Source organism: Cervus canadensis, chromosome 24 (genome assembly GCF_019320065.1).
Source record: "Cervus canadensis isolate Bull #8, Minnesota chromosome 24, ASM1932006v1, whole genome shotgun sequence".
NCBI lineage: Eukaryota > Metazoa > Chordata > Mammalia > Artiodactyla > Cervidae > Cervus > Cervus canadensis.
The window spans coordinates 15,851,696-15,857,697 of record NC_057409.1 but is presented as its reverse complement, the minus strand read 5'-3'; positions in this window follow the sequence as shown (position 1 = coordinate 15,857,697).

Below are 6,002 nucleotides of genomic sequence, written 5' to 3'. Positions count from 1 at the left end.
AGGGTGGTGTGTGTGTATGTGTGTGTGTGGTGGTGTTCGTTGGGTTTTTTTTTTTAAGGGGAGGTGGAGGTCCTGGGGCGATATTAAAGAGAGAAAAAGCACATTTTAGAACAAAAAATAAATGTAGATTTAATGTACATGACTGTAAAATGTGGGGTTGCGTAGCTGGTGGGTCTCGAGGGGCTGGAATTAGAGGGTTCAGGGAACAGGTGATACTGTTTCAGTGCCATGGTAAAAAACAGATCTCTCCTTTTTCCAAAATGTCCAGCAGCTGCCTACCATTGATTGAATGTTAACAAAGTGTTCTTGTTTCCTTTCTTATAATCCATGTCCCTGTATTACATGCCCAGCTGGAGGGTTTAATTCCCAAAGTATGTTTCATGAAACCCTTTGGTAGATGCTCTGTGGAAAGGGGGTTCTGTTGTTAAATAAATCTGGCACATCCTGCATCCCATATCCTCACTGGAAGTTCATTGTTAAGGTCTCAGAGAAGGCCCAGGGGAGGAACTGGTTACCACACTCATCTCAGCACCCTATCCTTTTTGGTAATTTTTGGTGGAACATATTTTGGAGATATTTTTGGAAACAGTATTTCTCAAAAACACCTCCCAGCCTTATAGGTTTTTCCACCTATTCCTTCTAGATCCAAAACAGTCACTTGCTCTTGCAGGTGGTCATCCATCCTTCTCTTTCCTGCCAGGGAGCAGGTTAGGAAACGTGACTCATTTGCAGGAAGTGTGCACGCACTTGTTTGACTGCCCCAGGCCCTCAGGGGCTCCAGGTTCACCTTCTCCACAGGTCTGCTGTTCCTTACAAATAGTAGTGACAGTCATAAGAACAACACTCACAAGGTGCTCTACAGAATGGCTTCATCTACAGTAAGTCATTGAATCCCTCCCATTAAACAGTCTCCTGAGATTGGTAAGGTAAGTATTGTTAGAGCCATCCTCACTTTACATGTGAGATAATGGAAGCTCAGAGATTCAGAGTCCCCTGGTGTTCAGGGGTGAAATGAAGACTCCCGGATCTCTGGACTTAAGTGCCCAGCTATCTTCTCTAGGTGGTCACCAGACTCACCCTCAGTACCCTTCTACTTGCTTATTCCTCTGGGGGCCCCTCTTGCTCTTAACTGACACCCAACACATCACAGCTTGTTTCCCAGACCCACTCAGCCACTTCGTAAGGAAGCAGAAGGTGGGGTGGGGCACCAAGCATTGTGGGAACAGCTGGAAGTTCTTGGCTCTGCTGGACTCTAGGAGGCCTGCCCTCCGAGCTCTGCAGTTTCCCACCTGGCCTGTGTCATCCAGGCTTGGGTCTGAAATATGCATGAGTATTTTCCATATCAACACAGTGAATGTTCAGAAGAGGTGTCCTCAGCAGCAGGAAACCCTCTGAGTTCGGGAAGGAGACACTGCGGTATGAAGCAGTTAACTTGGTAGTAGCGCCCCTCTTTGACCCCTAAGCCATCCGCTTCCTTGAGGCCTCATTGGTCGTCTTTACTTTGTGTCTGGATGAGAGGCATTATGTTTCTTCTTGGATAACATGAGGGAGGCAGTCAAAAGGCCCCCAGATCCAGATGACCACCACTGATAGCATATCCATCCCCAAACTTGAGAGTAATGAGAAAGGGTGGTCATCAAAGAAGCTAGTATGACAACCTATGATGTTTTACATATTTGCGGTTTTCTGTATCTGATGTGCTGGGGTGCCTGAAACCAAACCACATTCCAGTTTTTGTACTTAAAGTCATTAACAGCTTGAGACTCCAAACATGTCTTAAATGTAGCAGTTGGTTCATTTTTACTGAACCTGATGGAGTGTCTCAGTACTCATGTGTTTGATTTCCAAGTGTATCATACCCTTTTCAGTCTGTGATCCTGTCTTCCTGGGGATCTGTATACAGCCATGAGCATCTGACTGCTTCATTAAGTCTTTATTCTTATAGTTACGCTTGAGATTTACAGATTAAGATATATTTTTTATTATAAATTTCATTTTACATCTCCTTTACATTACCCTGAGGGCATTAAGTAGATCCTTTAAACTTATGTCTGGAACTTCCCTGGTGGTCCAGTGGTTGAGAATCTGCCTGCCAGTGCAGGGGACACTGGTTTAATCCATGTTCCGGGAAGATTCCATATGCTGCCAGGCAACTAAATCTGTGTGCTACAACTCCGGAGCCTGTGCGCTAGGGCCTGCGAGCCTCAACTACTGAGCCCTTGTGCTGCAGCCACTGAAGCCTACGTACCTAGAGCCTGTGCTTCACAAGAGAAACCACTGCACCGAGAAGCCCACACGCCGAAAAGAGTAGCCTCTGTTCACTGCAACTAGAGAAAGCCTGTGCATAGCCAGGAACACCCAGTGCAGCCAAAAAATAAACATAATTTTAAAAAATGAACTTACGTGAGGTAGATTATTTATAATGACCTTAAGACTGTAAAAGTGGGTACAATACATGGTCATAATGAGAAGGGAGTGTTGATCTATTCAGTTCCATTCAGTCGCTCAGTTGCGTCCGACTCTGTGGCCCCATGGACTGCAGTACGCCAGGCCTCCCTGTCTATCACCAACTCCCAGAACTTGCTCAGACTCATGTCCATCAAGTTGGTAATGCCATCCAACCATCTCATCCTCTGTCGTCCCCTTCTCCCACCTTCAATCTTTCCAAGCATCAGGGTCTTTTCAAATGAGTCAGTGCTTCATATCAGGTGGCCAAAGGACTGGAGTTTCAGCTTCAGCATCAGTCCTTCCAATGAATATTAAGGACTGATTTCCTTTAGGATGGACTGGTTGGATCCCCTTGCAGTCCAAGGGACTCTCAAGAGTCTTCTCCAACACCACAGTTCAAAAACATTGATTCTTCAGCATTCAGCTTTCTTATAGTCCAGCTCTCACATCCATACATGACTACTGGAAAAACCAGAGCTTTGACTAGACAGACCTTTGTTGGCAAAGTAATGTCTCTGCTTTTTAATATGCTGTCTAGGTCATAATTTTTCTTCCAAGGAGCAAGCCTTTTTTAATATCTTGGCCGCACTCACCATCTGCAGTGATTTTGGAGCCCCCCAAAATAAAGTCAGCCACTGTTTCCCCATCTATTTGCCATGAAGTGATGGGACTGGATGCCATGATCCTAGTTTTCTGAATGTTGAGTTTTAAGCCAGCTTTTTCACTCTCGTCTTTCACTTTATCAAGAGGCTCTTTAGTTCTTCTTCACTTTCTGCCATAAGGGTTGTGTCATCTGCATATCTGAGGTTATTGATATTTCTCCTGGCAATCTTTGATTCCAGCTTGTGCTTCCTCCAGCCCAGCGTTTCTCATGGTGTACTCTGCATATAAGTTAAATAAGCAGGGTGACAATATACAGCCTTGACGGACTCCTTTCCCTATTTGAAGCCAGTCTGTGTCGATCACAGCAAACTGTGGAAAATTCTTAAAGAGATGGGAATACCAGACCACCTGACCTGCCTCTTAAGAAATCTGTATGCAGGTCAGGAAACAACAGTTAGAACTGGACATGGAACAACAGACTGGTTGGTCTATTAGGGTTGAGAACTTTGTCCTTTGGTTAAGGTTGAAACCCGCAATGAAGTTAACTGGGAGAGCAAAGATAAGAGGCAGCCCAAATTTTGGGGTCACTTGTTCCTGTTCTTACATTGCTTTTTCCTAGCAAAACCCTATTAAGGTTCCATCCAGTTAATTAGCTTTCCAAACCTTTGAGTCACAGGAAATGGGATGTCACCATGGGTGTGGATCATATAAGCTATGGAGAATATATACAAGTAAAAGAAGTCACAGTGGAACCATAGTAGATACTTTGACTGGGTTCTAAAGGAAGTGCTGTCCCTGAAGAAATGTTACAACAGAGAGCCCATGGAATCTGAGGAGAATGGGGCCTCATACAGTACCTCATACAGGCAGTGGAGAAGGCACACAGCTGCAGGATGGCACCTCTTGGCTCTTAAACTGGCTCCTCAGAGCTGTGGAGCCGTCCCATCACACGCCCCTTGTCAGCTGTCACTCATTCCCTAGAGCTAAGTTTCACTGTTATGTGTGTGTGTGTGTGTGTTTTAATTGAAGGATAATTGCTTTACAGTATTGTGTTGATTCATTGTTCTTTTAAAATCATTTCCTCCATCTTACCCCTCACTTTCAGCAGATGACTGTATTCCTACTTCAGAGTGAAAATCTCACCAGATGGGGAAATGCCCAGTTTCTTGTCTTTCACCTTCAGAATCGCCTACATCCACCCTTTACATGTCTTCTTGTCACAGTGGAAAACGCAGCCTCCTTCCACGGGAGTGTACTTCGTCCACCTGTGTGGTAGGGATCCGCCTCACCTCTTCTCCCAAGTTTTCACTTATGTCTTTGGCCTATGTGATGGAGAATTTTACACGTTAAGGAGAACCGCTCTGAACCTGATGTCTCTTTCTAACCGCCACTGCTCTTTAACAATTAAGTTTCTTGAGAGTTGTGTACACTTTATTTCGACTTCCTCCCTCATCCACACCTAAAGCCTTTGCCACGTGGCTCCTACTGCCAGCCATCCACTGGTGGTTTTCTTCCTAGGTCTACTCTCATAGACAGTAAAGGATGCCCACAGTTCATCAAATGTGTTGTTTTATAGGTCTGTCATAATGAAGCACACAGACTAGCCGGCTTAAACAACAGAAAGTGATTCCCTCACAGTTCTGGAGACTGGAAGTCCAGGATCAAGGTGTTGGCAGGTTTGCTATCTCCTGAGGCCTCGCTCCTTGGCTTGTAGACAGCCACCCTGCCCTGTGTCCTCACGCGGCCTTTCTTCTGGGCCTGTGCGTCCCTCGTGTCTTCTCTTCTCATAAAGAATCAGTCTGATTTGGGCTCCACCTTTATGACTTCATTTAACCTTAATTATTTTAAGGGCCTAGTACAGCCATATCGGGGTTAAAACTTTAATATATATGAATTTGGGGAGAACATAATTCAGTCCCATAACACAGTTACCTGAGCCAGAACTTGGGGGTTCATCCTTAATTCCTCCCTACCTCTCATCTGATATACCACATCCTGACTATTCTATTTTTGTTGTTTTTTGAACCCATCTTTTCCCCATTTTTCTGCCTCTTCATGTCTTTGAAAATTCATTCATTCAGTGTACTCTGTGGATACCCACTATATGTTAATAGTAGGGAGGTAGCCAAAGAAAAGTTAAAAAATATGAAATTAAGAAAAGTATATGGAAGGAAATGATAAAGATAAATGCAAAAATAAATTAACTGGCCAGATCAAAAGTTAGTTTAAGAGGGCTTTTTAAATAATGAAAGAGACATATACCTGGCAAATCTAATTAATAAAAGGCAATAAATGAATAAAGAGAACAGTATTTTAAAACTGTAAGATGTTACATCAATCTATTTGAAACTCAATGATAAAGAGAATTTTCTGGAAAATTGAGTGAACATAATTCACTCAAGAAATAAAATGCTAGAACTGGCAAAAGACCAAGAAATGAAACTTAAATGCTACTGAAGATGTATCTTTAACAAGGCTCTGAAAGTGAAAGTGAAAGTCTCTCAGTTGTATCCAACTCTTTGTGACCCCATGGACTGTTAGGAGTTCTCCAGGCTGGAATAGTGGAGTGGGTAGCCTTTCCCTTCCCCAGAGGATCTCCCAACCCAGGGATCAGACCCAGGTCTCCTACATACATTGCAGGTGGATTCTTTACCAGCCTGGTGGAGCCACCAGGGAAGCCCAGGAATACTGGAGTGGGTAGACTATCCCTTCTCCAGGGGATCTTCCTGACCCAGGAATTGAACTGGGGTCTCCTGCATTGCAGGTGGATTGTTTACCAACTGAGCTATCAGAGAAGCTCCTAACAAGGCTTCTCAAGGCTCAGGGTTCATATTATTTACTGGGTGAATTCTTGTTATTAAATGATTCAATGATTACCTTCATCATCATAGGCTGAACAGGTTTTTGTTAAAAGGAACAGAAAACAAAAGTTTCTAGGTTAGTTCTATTAC